Source organism: Enhydra lutris, unplaced genomic scaffold (genome assembly GCF_002288905.1).
Source record: "Enhydra lutris kenyoni isolate GAN:26980312 unplaced genomic scaffold, ASM228890v2 scaffoldscaffold40, whole genome shotgun sequence".
NCBI lineage: Eukaryota > Metazoa > Chordata > Mammalia > Carnivora > Mustelidae > Enhydra > Enhydra lutris.
Window position 1 is genome coordinate 15,748,314 of NW_019154124.1, and position 25,137 is coordinate 15,773,450.

The window sequence follows — 25,137 nt, forward strand, 5'->3', positions numbered from 1 at the left end:
ATCACGACCTGAGCCGAAGGCAGAGGCTTAACCCACTGAGCCACCCAGGTGCCCCCTCTTTTCAATTTTTCTTATGGTTAAGGAAACCTCTCCCTTGCTTCTTAATAGCCAGGACAGAACCACATCCTCACCTTTAATCACTAGCAAGGGAAAGATCTCCATGACTGGCTTAGATGGTCCGTCAGCAAACTGTTTAACTCTGCCACTGCAGCAGGAGTAGACAGTACACAAAAGAGGAAGAGTTGCTGCATTCCAACCGTATTTACAAAGATTGGCTGGATTTGGTTTGGTGTAGTTAGCTGACTCCCAGTTTAGACTAACCAAGGGTATTCCTAGAGTAGGGTTATTTTCCCTGAAGAACGTGGGAAACTCAGAAAACAAACTGGAATAGAGACGAGGAAGATGGAAGTGAGTAAATGGTTGTAGAACCCAGCTGGGTCTGCTACAACCTGCTCTGTGCCCCACGCTGATGCTACCAGCGGGAATTAGGCCAGGCTCCGCCTTAACCTTCTGTGATTTCATTTCCTCTTTCAAGAATTATAATAAAAAAATAAAGTGACTTGCCTCAGGGGACCGGGAATGGGAAGCAAGGGAAGGAGTATAAAATAGGTAAGATTCAGGAAAAAGAATGTAACTAGCAAATAAACTTGAAAGCCAGAAGAGGAAATTCTCCCCAGGAGTCTATTTTTGTGGATTAATTTATTTTTTGAACAATTATTACATATTGTATTACTAGTTAAAATTTACTGAGCACTTACTAATGTGCAAGCATGGTGCCAAATGCGAAACATGCATTATGAATGATCTAATTTAATTTTCACTAAAGTTCCACAAGGGAGATTCCCCTCTCTCACAGAAGAAATACAAGTAACATGATCACAATGGTAGTACAGGGAATCCAGGCCATCTGCCTCCCAGAGCCAAATCCATAATCACAATGAAACCAGACACTGAGCTAAAATGTTAGGGAACTATGAAGGAGAATAAGAGAGACAAGATCCTCACCTTTGGGAAACCTACACTCTAGTTTGCGACAAAAAAAAACCCCACTAAAATAATAGATTATTGAGGCTACAATATAAATTGGAAACAAACAGAATGTCCTATATCAGATAAGGGACTCATGGTAGGTGGCATTTATGACACGACCTGAAGGATGACATGTAGAAAGTCATGGGGGGAGGGGAGTGCCAAGAACAAGGAGCAAAAGCAAGCCATCGGCAGCAAGAGCCGGCCACAGAGAGAAGAAGCCTGCAGAACATTCCCAGCAGAGGGACCAGCAGCTACAAAAGCCCAGGAGAAAAACAGAAATGGAACGCTGAGGAACATGAAGGAGGTGAATCTGACTACGGTTTCGAGACTCAAGAGAAGAGCGGCATGATGATGGGGAGACCAGAAGATAGTGCGTTATAGACCATCAGGTGGAGTTTGGATTTAATCCTCAGTATGATGGGAAATCATTAAAGACTCTGTAGTAAGAGGATAGTTTGAAATCATCGTTTTGATTTCTTATCCAATAGAAGTGGCTGCAGGGGAGCAGGGACACCAGTCGGGGGCGCCAGTGCAGCTGTCCAGGCCAGAGAGGAAGCCGTGTGGCCCTAGGTTCTTGGATTCCAGGTGTAGTTGCCTTTTTGAAATTGAGACGTAATTCATATACCATAAAATTCGTGAATTTTAAGTGTACATGTACGTCATTTTCCGTGTATTCACAAGTTTGTGCAACTATCACTGGATCACCTATGAAATTTTCTAACATTTTGATCACCACCCCTTCCCCAACCTCATATCCCCATTATCCCTCTTCCCATTCCTTGGCCAACACTAATTTATGAGTCAGGGTTCCCCAGAGAAACCAAACAAATAGGATACGTAGATACGGAGATAAGCAGGTAGGTAGGTAACTACATGGATAGATAGATAGATATAGACAGATGATAAGGAACTGGTTCACACAATTAGGGAGGCCATCAAATCCCACCACCTGCACTTGGCGAGCTGGAGACCCAGGATAGCTGATGGTGTAGTTCCAGTGAGAAGGTCAGCAGACTCGAGACCCAGAAAGAGCTTAGTGACGCAGTTTGAGTCCAAAGCAGGAAGAGGAAAAAAAAAAAAAAGTCCCAGATCAATGCAGGCAGGTAGGAGTCCCCTCTTACTCACAGGAGGGTCAGACTTTTTATTCTATGCAGACCTTCAATTCATTGGATGAGGTCCTCCTAAATTAGAAAAGGAAATCTGCTTTACTTACTCTACCGATTCTAATGTTCATCTCATCCAGAATAATTAACGTTTGACCAAAAGTCTGGGCACTTTCTGCCTCAGTCAGGTTGACACACAAAATTAACCATCACACAAGTCTACTTTCTCCCAAATACATTTTAAATGTAGAACAATCAAGACTCTGAGACAAGCATCCTAAGTTAGAAGTTGTAATTGACTATCTCCTCAAACTTTTAATTCTAAAAATGGTATTAACTCTATTCATATTCAAACAAAGTTGCAAATTTAGCTATATTCAGCATTTATTCTTATAAGGCTTTTAGAGCTATCTATATTTAAAAAATTTCTCTCTGAGCCTGTCATTAGTTTTTCCAAGTAGCTATCTATCACTATGATTAAATCAATAAGCAAGAAGGAAAAAAAAATTCCTGCATGTTTCGCAGTCTATATGGGTGTTTAAAGCTTTAGAATAAAGGGTGTGACAGGGAAAGTACTGGACAACATGTTGAGAAGCGGCTGTCCAATGAAAGATGCTGGCAAGTATCCCAAATACATTTAAATAATATTCCACCTGCCCAAATGGGCAGTACTCATGTATAAATTTAAATGAAGGCAGATGTCCATCACAAAGAGCAGCCACTGTAGTTCTCCAGGGTTTAACAAATAACGCTAACTTTGATTTCAACTAAAGAGCGACCGGAAGCTGCCAGCCACCACTTGTGCTCAGCCTTTATGCCCAAAGGATCTCTTGCTCTGTCTCTCACAAGAGACCACCAGACTCAAATAGTTCCAGGAATGATTTAAAGTTCAACATTAACAACTCTGACCTATTTCTCTATACATTTGGAAAAGTTCAGCTGGTATGAAACTGGTATGAAACTGGTATGAAAAACTGGTATGAAAGAACATGGTAGCATTAATAACACCCTTAAGGGCTATGTAGCCAATGGGTTTTCACATCAAGTCAAGAAATGCAGATCCCTTCCACAACTGTTCAAAATCCCTGATCTGACTAAGAACAGTCCTGAGTATCCCTTCCCACCACGGTCACTTGGCCAAGGGTCTTTCTGGGTCCATTCTACATCACACGTAAACCCAAATCCACACCAGATACACAAGTGTCTCTCTATCAAGTGTTCATCTAGTCATTGCATTAAAAGTGATTCGCTCCAGAAACCCTAACCTCATCAGTTAGTTTGGATACCGAATGTTTCTGAAAAAGCCTTCAGTATGTCTTTATATAGGAATCGCATTGTGTGTGATTGACATTTCTTCGAGCAAATTAAAGCAGCTAGATCCACTATCTACGACTACAATACTAGGATCAAACAGTACTACACAAGGGTGGACACACTAATCAAAGGGCAGATTTTCATTAATGGAGGGTCTATAATATGCGTATACATAATTAACAAAAATGCGATGTTTCCTTTATACACATGGCATTTTACTTGAGGATATTAAAGAACTATAAGTACCGGTCTTAACCTTCAAGAGATCATTACTCAGAAAATTCTGAGTTCATCAAGAAATATTCTGGTTAAACAATGATAATATAAAAATATCCAATTTTTTTTACTCTATTATCACACAGTTTGTACATAGCCTTCCTTTAGTTATAAAACATTTTAACATCCGTTAGCTCACAGTGATTTGCACTGCAAGGCTAAAAAGTTGGTGGATGATGAAGCATTATCTGTATTTCTATGGAGAGGAAATTGAGGCTCACAGAAGCCAAGCGGTTTTGTCCAGAGCTGGTTGGTTACTGAGTGGGGGAGCTAGAATCTAAACCCAAGGCCCTGACTTGTGGATCTGGTACAGGTTTTACAAAAAGTGGCACTTCTGACACTCTGGGCCAGATAGTGCTTTGTTATGGGGGCTGCCCCATGCAATGCAGGGTTTTAACAGCACCCCTGACCTCTACCTACCAAATGCTAGCAGGAAAGCCTCCCTTCCCCCAAAGTCATGATGATCAAAAATGTCTTCAGCTACAGCCCGATGTCCCCTGGTAGACAAATTCACACGCCCTAGTGAGAGCTACTCATCTAGTCTACTCCGTAGTCGTCTCTTCAAGTTAAAAAGAAACCGTACATTTATAGCACGTGACAATTCTGTTTTATTAAATCATCAATTTTTCATCAACCAAATGTCATGATAGAGACAAAACAATTTATTTTACCAGCACTTTTTAGGATTCCACAGTTTCTCGATTTTTTCCAAGAACCTGAGGCAACTATAACGAGTGCTCATAACCGACAGGAACTTCAAGCTATAGATGTAGAGGAGGGACAGGTAAAGGAGAAGGGTGGTTAACAGGAAGTTCTGGAACTTCCATGATTTCAAAAACATGTTTTTCTTAAATGTATTTACATATTAGTGAGGATAACAACAACAACAACAAATAGTAAAGTGGCTTCATTTCCATTTCCTTCCTTCTGGTACTATCCATATTTTTCAATGGTGGAAAGGAGGAAAAGAAGAGACACTTAATAAATTACCTAGTCACTAACAGCCAAGAAAAAACAGCTGACAAAGACCCTACACTCTGGCACCAACCGCCTTTCCTTTGCATTCCCCAGTGTGGCCACTTAAGAACATCAGCCGGGTAATCCTATCTAATTTATGCAGGGTATTCAGTTATTTTGATTTTCCAGTATTTTTTCAAAAAATTTGTTGTAATCACTATGTCAAATGTTTTGCTCTACTCCAAGAATAAAGAACGCTTGCTTCTTAAAAGCCCTAGAAGGGAAATAGTTAAAATGAAAACCATATACCCCCATCAGTAAGCTCTCTAGGGTAACGTTTGGCTAAATTTAGTAAATGATATATTCTATCAATTACCGTCTTGATTATTCAACTATAAAAATCAATTGAGCATATAAAATGCAGAGTAAAGAATATAAATGATTTGAAATTATAGCTTGAAGTAAAAAATTAGGTCAGTTCCCACAATCATGTGTCCTGGGTCTCCTTTCTGCTCTGCTCATCAGAATTACGCAGCAGCTTCAAGAGACAGCATACCCAGATTTATGAACAACACGTAGTAAGGCACTGAGCCTCCCCAAGGAAAACCACAATAACAAGCTTGTTATAATATATATAATATATAATATACATAATAACATTCAGTTCAGTTTTAGCACTGCATTTCACCTGTATTTTAAAGGGCCAAATCTAGATTACAGTGAACAGATTCTATTCCTCCATGTGATCTCCCGTGGTTAAGAATAATTTGCTGACCTAAAACACTAAGGATAAATTCTTTGCATTTCCATAGCCAAGATCCATACACTTGATGATTCTCACTCATATTTCATTTGTTTTTTAGAGGAGATCAATTTCAGGCGTAAAGGTCAATACCTAACAGTGCCATATGGAACTTCCTGAATTTGCCTGAAAAACACATCCAAAAGAGCCAGCTTCACTTCACAGAAAACACATTACTGCCCATACGCAAGGCAAAATGCCGCATGAACTCTTGAAAGAGAAACGTGACATCTGAAGACCGTCCCCGCAAGCCATCGCACCACTCCTTCTGAAACCGTCCTGGTTAATACTCATCAACAAAGACTGTGCTTTCTCTTTGAAAACTACATGTTTAAAAAAAAGAGAGAGAGAAAGAGAGAAGGACAGGAGGGGAGACATTTGCAAAGGAAGCTGCGGGGTGAACCTGGCACGTTCTGGGTAATTGCAGACTTCACAGATGGCCATTTAGGAAAAGCCCCTCCTTGCCTCCAAGGCACAGACTGAAGGGTGGTTTTCTAAACCAGGAGAGAGAAAGAGCTGCTGGACCCCTTTCCCAGTAAACATTAAGGTGTCCTGTAAATATAATTCATCCCAGAGATGCCTGAAGGAGGAGAGAGAAGAGCAGCCTGGATCCGTCCACTGGCCCACACTCAGCGTCTGACGCAGCCCTGCAATGTCGCTGACTTGCCGGAGGTTCCGAGACAGCCATTTACTGTGCTGCTGCCGGTGTCATTACTCTGCCTTTGCTATTAACTGAAGCCAGCGCCAACCCCATTCCACGTATTGTACAGAATATACAATAGGAAATGAACCCCACTCCATGGCTTCGCATCACAAGCCTCAGCTTGGCTAATTAAAAATGTAGGAAAAGCACCACGATTTCAATATTTTCAGCCAAGGGAACAAAACGTCATCCATTGACCCATATCAAGAAGCACCTGCCCCGCTGAATTTCTGGCAAAGTCAGGGTGCTCTGCAGAGGGCTGACCTAGAACCGACTGCACGTTCTGGGGGGCAGCATCAGGGAGGGAGGGGTTTCGATCTCGATTCTGTCTCTTCCTAGATGTGTGGCCCGGGACATCTCCTTGACTTCTCTTAGCTTCTTCTACAAAAGAGTCTTCACTTAGACACAGAAATACTGTAGTTCAGAACTGGGGGAACATCACATGAGAGGTGTAGCAGGGAGAAGAGTGGATTGTTTGTTGCTTTCCTATGTGAATAAGGCTTCCTGGAAAAACATTCTGCCAAGAAATGACATGAAGGAAAACGGGGTCCAACCAGAAGAGGAAAGCCCACTGCATGAGGCTCCCCGGCGGCCGTGAGGAGAAACAAGAGGGTGTGCAAGTAAGTGGTAGGGCAGGTGTGTCTGAAGCTCGCGTGTTGTCTGAAGCCCCAGAAGGGCTAGACGCGTCGTTAAACAGATTAAGGAGATTCCGTTATGAAAAATGCAGCAGCTTTAGTTTCTATGCACATCTGAACTTAGTGGAGTAAACTGTGATCCACCAGAGCTGCAAGTCACAGCTGATCTGTTCTGTCAGATTTGGCTGAAGACTCTCAACACCGTGCCTTTTTTTCCCCCTCATTAAATGTTACCAATCCCAAAGTCAAGAATCCCATCCAGTTGGGTAAAGGTCAAACTAACTTGCCAACTGGAGCCATCTCAGTCCGAGGCAACCACGTTCCCAGTCACTTCTACTTTACAAATCAGTCCAAACCAGTACAAAGCCAGGTTGTCCATCCCTTCTAACACAGGTTGCACGTGCTGGTTACAAGTTCTGGCTGAGATGGGGAAGGAGCGGCCTGTGCGCCCTCCTCTGGGCCCCAGACACTGGCCCTGGCCACAACAGCAAGGAAAAGCCAAGGGGGTGGAGGCTCCCTGGGCAGCAGCACTCCCCAGTCTGTTGGCCCCACCACCTCTCCATCCAATGCCAGCAGCAAATAATTGTTGCCATGGACATGGCCTCTTCTCCCATATGAGTGCCACACACAGAAGCTTTCTACCCACCAGGTGTTCTTAGGGTAGGCAAAGCATGCGAGCAGGAAGTGTTCCCTCCACAAAGACACACAAGATGCTGGGGGTGGAGGGGTGGGGGGTTGTATCTCCTCTAGACCCAGCAGTGATAAGCAGAATGCTCTCTCCTCAGGCGTGAACATCAGGCACGTAACTGGGGTACATCTCCCAGGAAAGCCCAACAAGTCTCCCACTCAATCAGCTACGGTGTCCTTAACACTGAGGACCTTCTGAAACTTGACCCCCTACCTTCCAGTTCCAGAGGATGTTGTGAAGCTCTGGCATGTGGGGCTTGATGCTTCCTGTTCATACCTAGCTGTCCCTCCCCCCACCTCTTCACCCGAGTACACACGGGGCCCTTCTGTGACCTACCTGCCGACAGTAACTGCAGGTAAGCCGTGAACCACGCTCCTTCCAAACCTCCCCTGATACACACTGGCCCAGACATTCTCTCTGGCTTTGGGGGCTTGGGTTTGGCCCTTCCAAGAGGAGGGAAAGTGTTAATTACTATCACCACCTTAATCTCCCCAGAGGCTCCCTGTTGCTACATACGTGAGTAAACAGGGAGTCACAAAAGTTCCGTAGCTCTGCCCCCTCTTGGCAGGCCGTGCTTTAGGGGACAGCGAACACAGGGCGGTTTTCTAAACTAAAAATCTAGAGAACTCATCTCCTTGAGTTCTCAATTATGAACTGCCTCCAGGGCAAAGAAGAACCATGAAGCGGATCTCTCAGTGATTATACATCACCGTGGGACACCCTTAATTTCAGGAGTTAGACACTTGGGTTCTTACCTCCAGCCCTGGCGTGGACCAGCAGGTAATGGTGGGGACCATCACCCAACTTCTCAGAGGCTGAGTTTATGCTCCTCAAAAGAAACTAATACCACCTGCATTTGAAATGAAGGTATCTGGAAAACTATAAAGCTGTAAAATCACATGTTAATCTGCCCAGAGAAAAATACCACCTTGTTTATTTTCAAAGAAAGCTAAGGGACAAGCGGGATGTAGGAAGGGCCTGCCCTGCATTTTTACAAATGCAAAGACAGAGGCGCGTTGCAGAGCCCCAGTGAAACTACCGTTTTCCCAAGGCCATCCAAGCGCGGTGCCAGCCAAGGACCCCTCTCCTTGGGTCCTCAATTCCTGCTATTATGGTTTACCCATCTCCAGAACTTAAACACTCATTAAAGATTCTAAGCTTAGAGCTCAAAAGTGCCTGAAAGCACATCGTGGTTCAAATGTCTTGGTTTAAAACGGAGGAGCTGGCGCTCTGACAAGAAAGCATGAGCTATGCCTTTCTCTCAGATGCCGAGCTGCACCATGCGGGAGGAAAGAGCTCGTTTTCCTCCAAAGCAGGGCAAGGTCCAACACAAAGGAGCCCCATGAAGTAGCCCAGAAAGCGGTCCTGCCACTTCAGCAGGGTCAGGCAGGAACAAGGGTGCTGAGAGAACGCAGGCTTCGCTGGGCCGCCGTGGGAGTTGAACGCGGCTCTCGGGAGGCACGCATGCCGCTCCCGGGCTCACTGTGCTGTCCAAGTTCTTATCTACAAAGCCATCTAAAGAACTAAGTGTGAGGTGCTGGCTTTGCCAAGAGCTCACTAATTAAAACGTATTAGCAGCATCGAGTCCTATTATCCCTTGGAAAGGGAGAGAGCTAAGCCTGGCCTCCAGCGGCAGGGAAGATAAATTAAGTAAAACTGTTTCTCACCGATAAATAATGGATATGACAACAGATGCCCCTCGGTCCTGGGTGGGTGGGGACCACAAAGGAAGAATGTGCTTATTGCCAAAACAAATGCAAAATAGAGGGGCCTTCTGGAGATCTGCCCCCTTTGAGCACCAGAGCAGAGGACAGACCTGGCCTCTGTGCACCAGGATGAGACAAAAATCAATGTTTCTACACACGTTACTTATTTCATTATGTCCTTGCACTTTGCTTCACAAAAGAAGCTAATACAAATTCAATGCGTGTCCACACTGCCAGCATAATGCTGCTGCCTTGTTGGCCATGGGGAGCTCCCACGGCACACTGGGAGCCTCTCTCACAGGTCGCTGGGCACGAGATGCTGCGGAAAGCAAGGCTTCTGGGGAGCCTTGAGCTGGCCAGCCCCAGGCATTGGCCATTATTCCTGCCCCACTGCAGCGGGGTCCAGAAAGCCACGGTCACCCAGCACAGCGGTTTCCCACACACGCTCTCGAGGTTGCGGGCGGACGGCTGCCGGGGGCCCATCGTCAGCTGCACGCCTAATGCTCAGCAGCACATTGTTACCATGAAGCCATGGGACATGGTAATGGCAGAGGAAGCCCTAAAGCCACTATGAGTGAAAGGTCTAAAAAAAGAAAGAAAAAAAAAGAGAAGCATGGCAGTCGCCTTTATTTGTTATAAGCATCTTGACACATATGCTTTAATAAAAATGAAAGTCTGACTTACTGCATTATTAAAGTCGGATTTCTTAAGCAGGGTGAGAAAAGCAACTACCCAGGAAGCTTTCTATATTGGCAAAAGGACAATGCTGAGAGAAGCTAATGGCACATGTGTGAGGCCCCACTGATAGATTTCACCCCAGAGCAAATCACACGCCAACTTATCTTGACAGTTGATAAAAAAGGTGGTCAAACCAGAACAAATTTTCCCCAGATAAAAGCTGAGTAAGAGTTTTTATGAATGCTGCTTAAAATATAAAGTAACAGCTCAATGAAAAAGTCACATTGTAATTAAGATTATTCAGGGAACTCACACTGACGTGGGCAACTGATTTTCCAAAAGCGTGCCAAAGGAATTCAATGGGGAAAAACCGTCCTTTCAATAAATGGCGCTGGAACAATTGAATATCCATACAGTTAAACAGATCAACCTTAGCCCCTCATGTCACACCTGCACAAAACAATTAATTCAAGATAAATCATGGACCTAAATTTAAAGTTAAAACTATAAAACTTGTAGAAGAAAACAGACGAGTATCTTCAAGACAAAGGCCAAGATTTTTTTTTTTTTTTAAGATTTTACTTATTTATTTGACAGAGAGAAACAGTGCGAGAGGGAACACTAACAGGGGGAGTGGGAGAGGGAGAAGTAGGCTTCCCGCCAAGTAAGGAGGCCGATGTGGGGCTCAAGCCCAGGACCCTGGGATCATGACCTGAGCCAAAGGCAGATGTTTAATGACTGAGCCACCCAGGTGCCCCAGGGCTAAGACTTCTTTGGGCAGGGTAAGAATGCAACAATTATAGAAGAAGGAAAAGGATAAATTAGACTTTATTGAAATTTAAAATTCCGGCTCAATGAAGGTAATATTAAGAAAAAAGATTAGGCAAGTCACAGACTGGGTAGAATACTCTGAAAACATAGTTCTGGCAAAGAATTCACATTCAGAATATATAAAAGAATTCACATTCAGAATATATAAATACATATAAAGAGCTCCTACAACTCTATAGTAAAAACAACCGGATTTAAAATCTGCACAGGACCTCAACAGAAACTTCACAAAGATACATATACAAGTGACTGAGACACACAGGACAATGTGCTTTCATCAGTGGGTACCAGGGAAATGCAAATTAAAATCGTAGCTACTCCTACACTACACTTGCTATCGTTAGGTGGAGGGAAAACTCAGAATGTTGACAAGGGTATAAAGCAAATGCAACACCCATATCTTGCACATAGAAGTGAAAAAAACAAACAGTACAACCACTTTTGAACAAGTGCTTGGCAGTTTCTAACACAGGTAAATCAATGCCTATCCTTTCCTACCATCCCATTCCTAAGATATTACTCCAAAATACAAAAACAAAATGTCCTCAAAGAAGATCCCCTTGGAATGTTGATATCCACTGACTTTATCCTAATAGATAAAAAACCAACCCAAATGTCCATCAGCAGAAGAATGGATAAACAAATAGTGATACAATTACAAAAGGGAATACTGTTTAAGCAATTTTCAAAAGAACAAATTGCTGGTATATAAAACAATGGATGAATCTCAAAAACATGATGAAAAATGAAAAAAGCCAGATGCACACACAAACTATACTATATCACTCCATTCATATAAAATTCTAGAACTGGCAAAACTAAACCATGATTTGGAGAGTCAGAAAAGTTACTGCATCTTGGCAGCGAGTTGGAAAGAGGATTAACTGGTAAGGAATACAAGAGAGCTTTTTCAGTGACATAAATATCCTTTGTCTTGGTACAGATGGGTCACACAGATGTGTGCATGTGTCAAACTTGCATTGCACACTTAGGATTGTGCCCTTGATTTTGTGTGCTTTGTACCTCAAAAAAGTAAATAAATAAATATTGAATTCTACTTAGCAGGTTTACTTTTTGCAGGAGTATGAGCTAGTAATTCTCAAACTACTTTCTGTCCATCCTAGACTTGGGCAAATGAGTATTGTATACCTTGGGTATAACTGAAATCACATTTCCCACTGGTGAAAAGACAATTTCATATATAGAAAGGAAGAAAACATGAGCATACCTGGTGTTTTAGGTTGAAATTGGCATCACCAATATAAACCTGTAGCTTTTAACATGAAGAGATACAGACCTAAATAAAATACGTATGCATATATGTGTATGCATACACACAAACACAAGCACAGATTTTCCAGCTTTGTCTACTAATGAGATCTAGGAAACATGACACCCAGTATAACAAACAGGGTTGGCTCCCAGATCTCACTTTCTAAACACCATCCCCAAAGGAATTAGGGCTCCTTGAAGAAAAAGCTAATTCAAGGGCTGAACAGAAAATTATACAGTAAGCCTAGAACATCCTATCAGGAAGCAAGAAAGTGTTAAAAACTAAAAGAAAAGGTGAAAGTGAACCTGCAGCTAGCTTGACGGGTCTCTGAGTGGCTGACTCGGGGCCAATTTGTGCATCAAAATAAATACTCAAAATTATTGGCTAAACTATGGAACCCACCAATACATATTGGTATCAATAAGAAAAGAAAGGCCTTCTTCTCCGTAGAAGGTTAACTAATAAGCAGGGAAGGAATATTGATGTTAGAAAACCATTGATGGTGGCTAAAAACCAATGGGTAAAAGTTTGATAGGGACCAGGATATTCATAAAGCCCAAATGTGTAGCCCACAAATAACTAATTGCTTACAAAGGAAAAACAATACTTTTAGAAATGGAAGGTGCTGGCAGACCTAACAATATGACCAAAGTTACCATCAATGCCAGGACAAATATCTCCTGATATGATATACTGGCAAGGACATAGTATTATTTGTTACTGGGTCAAAAATATATAATCTCAATTTAATCATGAAGAAATATCCTACAAATCCAATTTAAGGGACATCCTAGAAAATAGCAGGCCTATACTCTTGAGAAATGTGAGGGGGGAAAAAAAAACTCTTAACATTGAGGAACTGTTCCAGATTGAAGAAAGCTGAACAGATACGACAACAAAATGTAATCTGGGATCCTAGACTGTGTACAGGACTAGGGAAAAAATAGTCGTGAAAGTAATTCCTAGAATTGATGAAATTTGCATATGAACTACAGATAGGAATAAAGTATCAATATAATATATCCTGATTCTGATCATACCATGATTACGCTGAAAAATGATCTTGTTCCTTGCAAAGGAACACGGTGTCTCCAAATTACTCTCAAATGGTTCACACACGTACACACACACACACACACACAGAGAGAGAGAGAGAGGGAGAGAATAAAGCAATTAAGAGGAAAAAATAAACAGTGAATCTGTTTAATAGTTATAATTAGGCAGGAGTTCCTTGTACTACTCTTGCAACATTTCTGTGAGTTTAAGATAATAAAAAAAAGTAATCAGAGAAACCAGAAGAAACCACAGAAAACCCATTTGGTAAATGGAAAACAATCCATGAGTAGTAGTACATCGGATTTAGAATACTTGGAAGGGAAGTGAACTTATCTGTGTTCTTTAATTCATGAATCAAAAAATATTTACATTTCCAATTTCGGTTAAGCTCTGCTGATAGAAAAGAGACCTGTAAGACATGAGCATGCATCTTCAGCATAGGACACATAAGACATCGATTCAACAAGTCAGCATGTAGGATGACAGGAATCATCACGAAGGTGTAACTTGAACGGGTAAGCAGAGAGAGCACTGACTTCTGCCCAAGAGATCCCAGGGCAGCTTCACAGAGGAGAGAGGGATTGTGTCTATGGGTAGGATCTCAACAGACAGAAAAGAAGTTGGGAACAGAGCGAAAAGGTGTCCCGCACAGAGGGAACATTATGGAGACATGCACTGAGGCACACATTGTAGTACTTATTGCAAGAACTGGGAGAGAACAGTATGGCTTGGGAGTGGAGTATGAAAAGGAGCAGTTTAAAAAAAAAAAAAAAAGGAAAGAAAGAAAACACTAGAAAAATAGTTTGAGGACAGAGTATATGGGAGCTTTTACTGACAGAGGTGTCAGAGTTTAATTTTAGTCAGTGGAGTGGTTCAGGATAAGGAAGGATCAGGAAGAAATGGCTATTTCACATGTGAAGTCAGGCCAGAAGCTAATCCAACAGTCCAGGAAAGCAGGTGAGCACCTAGAGGAGGCATAAATAGACCGGTGTTCCTAAAACTGGTCTCTGGTCTTCTCACCCTTATCCCTAAGAAGGCTCAAGATAACCACTGGTTATCAAGCAAACTAATAATGATGAAGTGTACTCACCAAGTGTTTTGTAAGTTTATCTTGAAAGTGACCTATTAATATTCTTTGCACTAGAATGAAGGTATGTGTGCAGAGTTATGAGCTCTTATGTTTTCCTCCAATAAACCTAGGAAAGCTTTAAAGAACACCCTTTAAAACCTCAGTGTTTAAACTGTTCTTAACATACTACCTTTGAAGGGTCTAAGTAAATTCATTTAAAAAGAAAAGGCCCAAATTCAAAGCACTGCATTTCTCCAAAAAAAATTTTTTTTTCCAGATTCAGAAACAAAGTCTGTGCCTGCGGCTGTTGTCAAACTTTGCAGTGGAATTTGCATTTAATATTTCCTACATATCATCATTCTACAGCTACAGGGGGTCCCCACCTTAGGATGGTTCAACTTGGGATTTTTCAACTTCAAAATGGCACAAAAGCCATAAGCATTTGGCAGAAACCATCTTCTAGAGATATACAGTACAATACTCACACATGATGCAGGCCAGCAGGCCAGGAGCTATGAGCCCCAGCTCCCCGTCAGCCTCGGGATCACCAGGGTAAACAATGGATACACTTACAACCATTTTGTACCCATTCCGCCATTCTGTCTCTCACTTTCAGGACAGTAGTCAATAAACTGGATGAGATATTCATCACTTTATTATAAAATGGGCTTCATGTTGTAGGATCTTGCCCAACTTCAGGCTTGCCTAAGTGTTAAGAGCACGTTTACCATCAGCGAGGTGAAGCTATCATGTTCAGTTAACTAAGGCCTAACCTCTAACCTAGTAACTAGTCTAACTTGTTGACATTTCAAAGAGCACTGACCCAGCATAGAGAAAACCAGCTCAAATAGATACCTAAAGTGATCAGTTGTGATGAACAAGAAATAAAATGATCAATTATTTCATGCTATGGCACTTTTTTTGCCTAATGTAACTAACCAAATCTAAAACTAGCTCCACAGAACAGAGAAATCCAGAGAGGATACCCTTACAAAACATTCAGAGGAAAAGAATACTGCCAGCACCACTATATCAACATTATTTCTGAGCCAGAATATACCATTTCCTTCTATAGCCAGCAAGTGGATAGCCTTTTTTCAATTACATTTTTTTTACCTATCACATGATATCAAACATTAAATTCATCAGCAAATATTAGAGATGGATCTCCATTGTTGCCTAAAGGTAGAGACTTAATTGTGATAAGCATATTAAAACTAGTGTTTGTGTGTGTGTGTGTGTGTAGGGTATAATATATAAAAAATAAATATAAATAACATATAAAATATACATGATATATATAATATATGTATAAAAATAAATATATATATTTGCATTGTCTAAATTCAAATGAGTACAATGCTGCTTTTATAGTAAGGGCTTTAGAAATCTAAAAATACTACCACAAAGCAAATTTGCAAATAAAAATTGTCCTTGAGGAGCACCTGGGTGGCTCAGTGGGTTAAAGCCTCTGCCTTCGGCTCAGGTCATGATCTCAGGGTCCTGGGATTGAGCCCCACATCAGGCTCTCTGCTCAGCAGGGAGCCTGCTTCCCCCCTCTCTCTGCCTGCTTCTCTGCCTACTTGTGATCTCTCTGTCAAATAAATAAATAAAATCTTTTTAAAAAAATTGTCCTTGATGCTACACTAAGCAAAATAATAAAGAGCATAATGTATCCTGGAGTGCACCCACCTCTATATACTGGACAATAGCATCCAGCTTTTTAAAATGCATGCTACTCAACACCCTGGTAATATTCAGTTCTTATTGACTGACAGTAAAAAATTTCAAAAAAAGTCTCTTGAGCACGGATTGTTGATATTTATTCCAAATCTCCTTTCAGCCAATTTTCAATACATTTTTTCACTTTTGGTGAGTTCTCTAAATTGCCAATTCGTTTAACTTCCTCGTGTGTGTGTGTGTGTGTGTGTGTGTGTGTGTGTATTCTTATATTACTCAGTTTTTACTAATTTGGTATCTTGGGAACTTCTATGGAGTAAATAACTACTACCTATAATGAGAAGTGTAGTTGGTGAACCACTAGGGAGTTCGTCATTGGACAAGGGTATTATATTTCTTACCTTCTACCGAAGGACAACATAACAGGTGTATTCAAAGTAGGGGAGGAGAGATCAGAGAAGGAAATAAGAGAAAGGGTCCGTACATTTTAAACATCCAGCATAACATTGATACCAGCTATATAACATCCCAAAAGAAATAGACTATAAAGTACAAACGTGACTCACATATGTAATTTTAAGTTTTCTAGTAGCCACATTAAAAAGGGAAAAGAAAGAGGTAAAATTAATTATAATACTATATCTTGAACTAGTATAATCATTTAAATATTTAAGCATATAAAATATTAATGAAAAACTACATACTTTTATTTGTATTGAATTGTGGAAATCAGTGTGAGTTCTGGACTTAGAACACATCTCGGTTTGGACTAGCCATATTTCATGTGGTCAACACTCACATGTGGCTAGTGGCTATAGTATTAAATAGTACAGATCTATATGCAATCATTAGGTTTTACTCAATTACATCATGTCTCTATCTTGAGCGAGTGATCGTTTTGGCATTAACAATGTATAACACCCTGACAGATACTGCACTGCAACAAAAATATGATTGAAACTAAATCTTAGAGAAGCAGGGATTAAAAGGACATTCCAATTGGCATAAGCAAAGTCTAACAAAAATCGTATCTGAAATGGGTCCTTTGGCAGAAGGTAGCTCTAAATCGGCAACTGTTCATAGAAGGGAATAAATTTCACACAGCCTGCATTTGCCACTAGACCAGGGAGTAAGTCACTGGACTAAATCCCAAGAAATTTAATGATTAAGAAGCCTCTAGAAAATCGACCATGAAAAAACTTAAAGCTGGCCTGAAGAAGAAAGAAGTAAAACAAAATTCTATAAATGTGGTAGCAATGTGGTCGAACACTGGACAAAGAATTTGGCAGACTTCCTCATCAGTTCTGCTATTACTCTAAGATACTGAGCTTGTTTCCAGACCTCAGCAACCAATCTTATAAAATGAAAATACGGTACCTATATACAGGAATGTATGCAAAAATGACCAACAGAATTCTGCTTTCTACCACTGTTTATATATACTCTCAAAAGAAAATACAGCTCAAGATGTTAAATTAACCCAAACTTGAGTGTTGGTCCACACGGACCTAATGGCAGAAACTCTGCCATTCTGAATTAACTTACACATTGTAGAAAACAAAATGTTAACAAAACAGGAGCCTCGGAGTCAGCAGGGAAATCAGTGTCACAAATGCACTATCGTTCTTCTCTCAGTCTCATTCTAAAGTTGATGGAGTTTAACTTATATCTAAAAACTATTCTTAATCATTCAGTAAGTGTGGGTTTTCTGCTTTCTCCTAAAATCTCCAGGTTCCTCCCAGGTTATAGGAGACAGCACATTAGGAGCAGCAAGAAACGGAACGAAGGTGTTAGGTACCTAAAGCTGCCACAGTGAGAAGTACCGGCTGGGTTGGAGGGATGGAGGGGCAAGGGGTAAAGAGGACAAGGGTGAACCACTGAGGACATTGGTATGGGGTCAGACACATTGGGAGTAGCAATGACAGACCCTCAAATCCTGTTGAATCATCCTCATAAGCATCTTCATAATGAGCTTACAGCATCAAGTTAGGCTTAAATTATGTCCAATTCTATTTCATTTTAGAAATATTTCAAAGTATTTCCAAAAACAGCTACAGTTGATTCTCATTTTTTGCATGGGCTGCATCTGCAAATTCTTCTGCTTGCTAAAATTTATCTGTAACCCCAAGGGCAATACTCATGGTGCTCTCACATCATTCACAGCCATGCCCAGAGTGGCAAAAAATTTGAGTCACCCAACATGTATGTTCCCAGCTGAAATCAAACAAGATGACACTCTGCCTTCCTGTTTCACCTCTCATGTCCTAAATAAGTGTCCTTTGGGCAGCACATTGTGTGTCAGGTTTTTTGCTTTTTTTTTTTTTTTTTCCGCTATATACGGGTGATTTCACCTTTTAAAATGGCCCCAAGCATAGTGCTGAAGGTTGTGACATACCTTATGGAGAAAACACTTGTATCACATAAGCTTCCTTCAAGAGTGAGTTATAGTATCCTTGGTCATGACTTCCATATCATTGAGTTAACAATGTATATTAAACAAGATGCCTTTAAATGGAAACATACACAAACACAAGGTTATGTTTTGATCAGCTGATGAAAATGTTGTAACCAGAGTCTCCTATTTCCACTGGGAGCAAAGGTTCAGTATTGTTAATTCAGTCTTTGCAGCAACTTTACAGACCAAAATTATCACCAAAAACAAGATTTAAATGTATACGGTAAAAGGGTGAATGCTTAAATAAGTGACATTTCCAGACAATTATCTGGTAATACTGGATTTGGTTAAAATGGGGCTGTAAGAAGAAGCTAGACATAATAGCTGAACACAGCTTTATTTCCAGAATATCAATCCCTTCAATGTCACACATTATCTACTCTATTCAAAAATAGTCACAATAATGTGATTCCTAAATAATATAAAGGTAAAAGGAATAACCAAAAAAATTTTGCTGAAGTGAAGCAAATATGGTATAGATTTTAAAATTCAAATACTGACTTATACAAAGCGCCCATTTAATATAAGAAATTAGCAAACTTTAGGGGCGCCTGGGTGGCTCAGTTGGTTAAGTGGCTGCCTTGGCTCCGGTCATGATTCCAGGGTCCTGGGATGGAGCCCTCCATCAGGCTCCCTGCTCAGCAGAGAGCCTGCTTCTCTCTCTCCCTCTGCCTGCAGCTCTGCTTACTTGTGCTCTCTGTGAAATAAATAAATAAAATCTTTAAAAAAAATAAAGAAATCAGCAAACTTTTTCTCTCACCCAATTTCATTAGACAGCTATTGGTTCCTATAATATAGAACTATATTTACATGAGAAAATAGTAAAACCAAACTGCATATAAACTGAACATTGTTTGATTCACTCTATGCAAGAAAACTTCTGGAGATGATAGATACGTTCATTACCTTGATTATGATGGTGATTCAACAAATGTATGCATACGTCCAAACTCACAAATTGTCTACATTAAATATGTATAGCTTTTTTTTTTTTTTAAGATTTTATTTATTTATTTGACAGAGATCACAAGTAGGCAGAGAGGGAGGCAGAGAGAGAGGAGGAAGCAGGCTCCCTGCTGAGCAGAGAGCCTGACTCGGGGCTCGATCCCAGGATCCTGGGATCATGACCTGAGCTGAAGGCAGAGGCTTTAACCTACTGAGCCACGCAGGCACCCCTACATATAGCTTTTTGTATATAAATCATATTTCAATAAAGCTGTAAAAAAAAGTGGTTCGTTGTAGGAAAAAAAAGTTAACTGCTGTAACTATAAATCAACACTATACAAATAAGAGTATTCATGTATGTTAATAGAATGACAGATTTCTGTTTCCAGGAAATAATCATGTAGTATATTACAAAGTCTGTCCTCATATATTTCGTAAATTTTTGCAATATATGCAAAAAATACCCTTTGGGCTTTAATCTTTTATCAAAACAATCTTTACTAAAACAATTCTCTATAAAAATCTAGGACCACACATAAAACTAATAAATTGGTTGTGAACTGTAAAATTATATCCGTACAACCTATTTGTGTCAGTGGACACAAATTATCTGCCTAAAATTTTCCTGACACCAATTTTAATCCCCGGTCTTTGCTACTCTCTGCCTGCAGTTTTTTCAACAATTTAATCCTCCACTAACAAACACTATCAAAGTCAAAGGCCTGTTTCAAATCCTTCAAAAATGAAAAATTTTTTTCTACTGATAATATCACTACATTTCCGATTTCAGCTTGAAATACAACAGGGTTTCCTAAAGTGGGTTGTCAGTCAACAAGACTGCATTGGCCAGTGCCTTAATTAAAGCGGTGGAAATAACAGCACCATTTCTTCTCCAGGCAACAAATCTCTCTCTGAAGGTGTGATTACCTTCACACACTCAGGTCTTTTCCTAAATTAGCGCTGTGCCCTTTTCTGGGCTCAGTGATTCACAGCAGAAACTGAAACCCGAGACAAACAAATCTAAACACATGAAAGCAAACAAGTCGACAATTCTTTCTTAACCTTCAAGAAATAGAGAGATAGTCACCATTTCTCAAAGGCTTTGTTGACAACGAATCTGTTCTGCATCTTGGTATTTTTGTATCCTGGAATATGTTAGCCCCAATCTGTAGCTTCATTTTCAGAATCAGATCACTCATCATTGATAAAATTATAAAGTTCAAGGTTACAAAGTTTTAAGACTTGTAAGGAAGAGAACCCAAAATAGAAAACAGAGCACTACCCAAATAACTTACAGTTAATGTTCCAATTGCTTTACTCAATTATATAAGAAGTGACCCTATTACAGTATTAGCCACACCAGATTGCATGACCATGCTGAGAGACACAGGACCTATCTTTTCTCTATATCTGTCATCTTGCTCAGCAACTACATGTCCATGGAAAAGGAGAGGGCAGAAGCTGAAAACAAGGTAAGTAATCATCAGTCAACAGTAAGGTCAACTGTAAGAATTTTTCCAAATGTCAAAATAGATAGAATAGGCATGGTCAGAAGAATAAACACCTCCATTCCAAAAACCTGTCCTCAAAATTAACCCTCATGCCCTCCACCACACACACACAACTGATGTTTCAAAAAGAATAAAGATAGCAAGCAAATCTAGAATTCCCGGGATGCCTGGGTGGCTCAGTGGGTTAAAGCCTCTGCCTTCAGCTCAGGTCATGATCCCAGGGTCCTGGGATCGAGCCCCACATTGGGCTCTCTGCTGGGCAGGGAGCTTGCTTCCCCCCCACCTCTCTCTGCCTGCCTTTCTGCCTACTTGTGATTTCTGTCAAATAAACAAAATCTTTAAAAAAAAAAAAAATCTAGAGTTCCTATCACACTGACCCTTTCACATTTGTTTTCTACAATGAAGAAAATAAATTAGAGGGGAAGATGAATTGCCAGCAAGAGAGAAATACAAAGATAAACAATGCCTTTAAATGTAAAGGATTTTTATTTGATTTCATGTAATACATTTTAAAAGGTACCCAAGCTATATTTTTCACATTCCTGGCAATTCCAATTAAAAAAAGTTTTATAAGATTCAGAGATTAGGAAATTGGAAACATCCCATTTTGGGGAATTTGTCCTAAGGAAATATGTAAAGGTAAATATCCAGATATAGCAAAGATATAGCTACAGTAATGTTTATTACACACGTGTAATATCAAAAAGTAGAAAACATTCTAAATGACAGACAATGGGGAACTGCCACATTATATTTTGATGCACCCACACAGTAGCCTGTGGTGCATTTATTTTAAACTGTATACATCTACTCTGACATGGCAATATGTTCGTGATATGATTATAACATGACCATATTTTTATAAAATGCATGAATGACTATATAGATCATGAAAGGGATCTGAACGGATCTGTACAAAGGTATCAGCAGCTACCATCTTGGCATGTTTGGCTTGCTTCTATTCTCTGATCCCCTTCATAATAAACATGTTTCTTTTTGTCCAAACAGAAAAAGTCCAGATCATTTAGAAATAAAATCCAAAAACAAATGAAGACTAAATGACTTGTCATTAACATCCTCAGCCTAAAGTGAACAGATGTTGCTTTTTATACCACCAGAAAAGTCACTTCCAATTTTTAATCCAAGAAAAGATGTTAGCTTCTTTCCTAGGTTAGCATTGATTCGTATGGTTCCCTAACATGGAAAAAGGCAAATGAATTGGAATGCCTCATAATTGCGGTATTCCAGTTAAATTATTTTCAAAGGGGAAACACAATTTGCACCCAAAAAGAACCAATCCAATTTCCTGTACACGTAAATTGGGCATGATGAACAAGTTCAATCTGTTTGATGAATGAGGATCTCACTGCCTCAAGAGTCAATGCAAGTTATAAGACTCTGGACACAGAGAAAATATGGAGAGAAGATAAGGAGAATATGTTCCAACACAAGCCACGCCATGGAAACATGTTCCCTGAATGTATGCCCTTGTTTTCTATGATCTGTGTCTCTCTCTGAAGTTTAACGCAAAAGATCTTAGACTGATGGTTCAAGAAGTTCTTAGGGAACTGCAATTTTGTCTAGTCACTGGAGAAAATTCTTATTTGGCAAATAAATACTGAGAAGCATATGCGAACAATATGTAAGTTTTAAACCACATTCACACAGGACAATGTAAGATTTTTGCTCATCACCAAGCACAAATACCAATCACCTAAGGAAACCTGAGAAAAACATATGCACAAAGGCAGAAACCAAAAAAAGCAAAGAATGATAGATTTCACTACATAAAACTTTGAAGTCCTCTGTGACCAAATAACATAAAATGAGAACACAAATAACTAGGAAACATATTTGTAACAGATTGTCAAGATTTACAACTTCATTATGTATTTTTAAAATTCTAGTTATTAAGAAAAAGACAAAATTCACTAGTCATGAAGTAGGCTTTCACAAAAGGAAAACAACAAACATATGGTGAAACATTTTATATGAATAGAAATAAAAATATAATATAAACAGATATACTTTTTTGTTAAAATGACAATGACTGAATAAAAGAATATGAGCAAATAAAAGAGGAAGCAGATACTCAAATACTGCTGAGAGGAATGTAAATCAGCACAACAGTTCGGGAGAGAAATTTGGCCTTGTGTGTGTCAAAAGCCTTAAAAGCATATACTCTTGGGGGTGCGTGGGTGGCTCAGCAGATTGAGTGTCTGCCTTCAGCTCATGACCCCAGGGTTCTGGGATCAAGCCCTGCATCGGGCTCCCTGCTCAGCTGAGAGCCTGCTTCTCCCTCTCCCTGCCTTTCAGCCTACTTGTGCTCTCTATCTCTCTGTCAAGTAAATAAATATAATCTTAAAAAAAAAAAAAAGCACATACTCTTTGACAAAACACTTCTATTCCTAGGACTTTATCCTTAGACAATAATTAAGCAATATTTTATCTAAAAAGTTATTCATCGTAGCTTTAAATAGAAGCCAAAAGCTAAATTTTTCTCAAGAAACTGGTAAAAATAAATACTGTTTATTGAAAACCATGATCAGCCAGAACACTGATAGACATCAGAAAATATTAAAAAATGTTAGATGGTAAGTACTGACATGAAACAGAATCTAGCTTGTTCACAGCAGGTTTGCCACCCAAACACAAGTGTCATGAAAACCATCACTAAATTTAAGCCAAAATGAAAAGGAAAAGATTCATATTCATATTGTCCTCGGTGCACAGGCAGATTCAGGAAGTCTACCACTGCTGGCCGTCTGATACACAAATGCGGCGGGAAGAAGAGAACTATGGAAAAACTTGAGGAGGCAGCTGTTGAGGTGGGAAAGGGCTCCCTCAAGTATGCCTGGGTCTTGGATAAACTGAGAATTGAATGTGATCATGTTACCACCACTGATAGCGCCCTGCGGAAACTCAAGACCAGCAAGTATGAGGTGACCTCCACGGATACCAGAGGACACAGAGACTGTATCAAAAACATGATTACAGGCACAACTCGGGCAGACTCTGCTGTCCTGATTGTTGCTGCTGGTGTTAAGGAATTTGAAGCAGGTACCTCCAGGAATGGGCAGACCCATGATCATGCTCTTCTGATCTCACACGGGGTGTGAAAGAACTGTTGGTATTAAGAAAACGGATTCCATTGAGCCACCCTGGAGCCGGAAGAGACACACAAAAAAATCATTAAGCAAGTCTGCACCTACATAATAAAATTGGCCACAACCGCCACACAGTAGACTTGGTGCCAGTTTCTGGTTGGAATGGTGACAGCATGCTGGAGCCAACTGCTAACATGCCTTGGTTCAAGGGATGAAAATTCTCTGGTGAAGATGGCAATGTTAGTGCAACCATATCGCTGGAAGCTCTAGACTGCTCTTGCCACCAGCTCATCCAACTGACCAGCTCTTAGGTCTATCTCTCCAAGACATGTACAGAATGGATGGTATTGGCACCAGGGCCATGTGGAGAGTGGGGTTTTCAAACCCTGCAGGATGGCCACCTCTTCTCCAGTTGACATTGCAACTGATGTAAACTCTGATGAAATGCACCATGAAGCTTTGAGTGAAGCTCTTCCTGGGGACAAAGAGGGCTTCATTGTCAAGAATGTGTCTCTCAAATATGTTTGTTGTGGTATTGTGCCTGGTGATAGCAAAAGTGACTCAGCAATGGAAACAGGTGACTTCATGGCTCAGGTAATTCTCCTGAATAATCCAGGCCAAATCAATGCCAGATATGCACCTGTGCTGGATTATCGGCCAGCTCACACTGCTTGCAAATTTGCTGAAGTTCCACCATCATGCTGGGGGAAAGGCTGAAAGATGACCCAAATCCTTGAAATCTAATGAAGCTCCATTGTTGATATGGTTTCTGACAAGCTCCTGTGTGTTGAGAGCTTCCCTGACTATCCTCCTCTGGGCCATTTTGCTGTTTATGACATGTGACAGGGAGTTGCTGTGGGTGTCATTAAGACAGTGGACAACTGGGCAACTGGAGCTGGCAAAGTCATCAAGTCAGCCCAGAAGCTCGGAAAGCTAGATGAATATTACGCCTAATAGCTACCATGCCAGTCTTTTTTTTTTTTTTTTTTTTTAAGATTTTATTTAACAGAGAGAGAGAGATCATAAGTAGGCAGAGAGGCAGGCAGAGAGAGAGGGGGAAGCAGGCTCCCCGCTGAGCAGAGAGCCTGACACACGGCTCAATCCCAGGACACTGAGATCATGACCTGAGCCCAAGGCAGAGGCTTAACCCTCTGAGCCACCCAGGTGCCGCCACCACGCCAGTCTTAATCAGTGGTGGAAGAATGGTCTCAGAACTCCTTATCTCAACTAGTCATTGAAGTTTAACAGTAAAAGACTAGTTAATTTTACCAATGTGTCATAAAACCTTCAGCAGAAAAGGAGAGCGTTTTATGGAC

General features: G+C 40.5%; 1 pseudogene across 1 annotated transcript; it reads left to right on the top strand.

Annotated features, from left to right (window-relative positions):
- The first annotated feature begins 1,173 nt into the window (after positions 1-1,173).
- On the top strand, positions 1,174-24,625 carry LOC111155250 (annotated as a pseudogene). The gene is made up of 5 exons (XR_002641128.1): positions 1,174-1,402; positions 7,731-7,865; positions 8,272-8,290; positions 9,613-9,757; positions 23,412-24,625. The product of XR_002641128.1 is annotated as an elongation factor 1-alpha 1-like (transcript).
- Positions 24,626-25,137: the final 512 nt, after the last annotated feature.